The sequence below is a fragment of the Phyllobates terribilis genome, unplaced genomic scaffold, assembly GCF_046119375.1.
Source record: "Phyllobates terribilis strain yellow unplaced genomic scaffold, ASM4611937v1 Scaffold_6428__1_contigs__length_44604, whole genome shotgun sequence".
NCBI classification, from domain to species: Eukaryota; Metazoa; Chordata; class Amphibia; order Anura; family Dendrobatidae; genus Phyllobates; species Phyllobates terribilis.
The window spans coordinates 27,501-30,000 of NW_027369171.1; positions in this window are offsets into that span (position 1 = coordinate 27,501).

Consider the following 2,500-nt stretch of genomic DNA (forward strand, 5'->3'; position numbering starts at 1 on the left):
GGAGGACGAGGGTCGAGGGGGAAGGCAACGGTCGGGCTGGGGCACACCGCACGGTGAGAACCCCCTTCGCCTGCCTCCACACCTCTGTCGTCCTCCCCACTGACGTAGGGGCTCGGGAAAAGACTGGAAATCGCGAAGCTCGGCAGTGGCGCGGAGAGGCCACCCACCGCCGCCGCTGTCGCCACCGCCGCGGAGGCCGCCCTTTCGGACACGAGGGGCAGCGCGAGCCTCCGCTGGCCGGGTACGCATCTGGAAGAAAAGGGCCGCCCTCGGAGAAGATCGCTGTGCTTCCCCGCACAGGGAGCGATTCGGACGACGGGCCCCCACGCCTGGCTGGGTGGGCGCCCCGCCGTTCGCCCGTACGGGTCGTCGGACCACTGCCTTCGCTCGGTTCGGGTCAAACTCCCCACGGCTCGGCCACCTCCGCAGACGGGAGGCGAGGCCGGCATGCGCGCCCAAAGATAGGTGTCGGAAGCCCGGGGGTAGAGGAGGAAGGGGACCGCTCACCTTAAGCCAGCGCGGGCTCCAAAGCCCGGGCCGAGCGAGCGGCGCCACCTCCCCACCCGGGAGCGCTGCGCCAGATCGATCGGAGGAAGAGCAGGGGTGCATGTAGGGACTTGCCCAAGTACGGAGGCTGCAAACCCCTGTCGTCGGGAGATACGTGCCCACGAGTCCTGGAAGCGCGACTCGGGTACAGGCGCCCTTGCGGGGGGGTACTGGATGTGGAACAGCACTGGGGTCGAAGCCACAAAAGCATCCGCCCTCATGGAGCCTCTCCTCGGCCTAAAAATCCAGATTTTAGCCTTGACGGCGCCCCCATGTGGAGAACCAGGGCCCGCGGGGGGGTCTGGCCAGGCTCACTTCAACCCAGGAACACCTCTCTGACTTGGGATAGGCGACCGGCAAAAGTCCCCCCACGCAGCTGCGGAAGCCTGGGTTCAGCCAAGGTGCAGACCTCCAGCCGAACAGGGACTCATAGCCAAAACGCATACCCAGGCCTACGGAGGTGAAAACCAGCTTAAATGAGTCAAAATGTGTCGGGGCTGAGAGGTACCTCTCTCTCATATATTCTGCCGGTGGTGTGCAAAACTGGGTCTTTGCATGGAGTGTCACCCTATACCCACTTTAGGGACGCATGCAAAAAAGTGCCCGATCGCCTGGAACTGTCAGGCGGATTCGGCTCCCTGGAATTTCCTCATTCTGGTTCTTTTTCACTTTTTGTCTCTTTTGCGACATCTAGTGGGCAGGCTGCATTACTGCAACCGGGGACACCTCAAAACGCTTGGAACTGGGGAGCGGGCTCAATTTACAAACGTTTTGCGGGTCCTGGAAGTCAAAATTGTGACTTCTGAAAACGACTAAGTATCAAGGACTCATCGCGCGAATCGCTCTGGAACTGAAATCGGATGCGCGCACTGACATGCTCCCCTCTCTGGAAGTCTGACACAAGTTGAAAAATTTTCTAAGTCCCCAAAAATTTTTTTTTTCAACTTTTTTTCAATTTTCCCCCTGTGGGATATATATTTTACCCACACTTTTGGAGCCCTCCTGGGATGCCCTCTAACATACTAGAACCTCATTTTGTGGAAGTTTTCACAAAATTGTGAAATTTTCCAAAAAGTCAGAAATTTTGCAAAAACGACTAAGTATCAAGGACTCATCGCGCGAATCGCTCTGGAACTGAAATCGGATGCGCGCACTGACACGCTCCCCTGTCTGGAAGTCTGACAAAAGTTGAAAAATTTTCTAAGTCCCCAAAAATTTTTTTTTTCAACTTTTTTTCAATTTTCCCCCTGTGGGATATATATTTTACCCACACTTTTGGAGCCCTCCTGGGATGCCCTCTAACATACTAGAACCTCATTTTGTGGAAGTTTTCACAAAATTGTGAAATTTTCCAAAAAGTCAGAAATTTTGCAAAAACGACTAAGTATCAAGGACTCATCGCGCGAATCGCTCTGGAACTGAAATCGGATGCGCGCACTGACATGCTCCCCTCTCTGGAAGTCTGACACATGTGTGAAAATTTTCTAAGTCCCCAAAAATTTTTTTTTTCAACTTTTTTTCAATTTTCCCCCTGTGGGATATATATTTTACCCACACTTTTGGAGCCCTCCTGGGATGCCCTCTAACATACTAGAACCTCATTTTGTGGAAGTTTTCACAAAATTGTGAAATTTTCAAAAAGTCAGAAATTTTGCCAAAAACGACTAAGTATCAAGGACTCATCGCGCGAATCGCTCTGGAACTGAAATCGGATGCGCGCACTGACACGCTCCCCTGTCTGGAAGTCTGACAAAAGTTGAAAAATTTTCTAAGTCCCCAAAAATTTTTTTTTTCAACTTTTTTTCAATTTTCCCCCTGTGGGATATATATTTTACCCACACTTTTGGAGCCCTCCTGGGATGCCCTCTAACATACTAGAACCTCATTTTGTGGAAGTTTTCACAAAATTGTGAAATTTTCCAAAAAGTCAGAAATTTTGCAAAAACGACTAAGT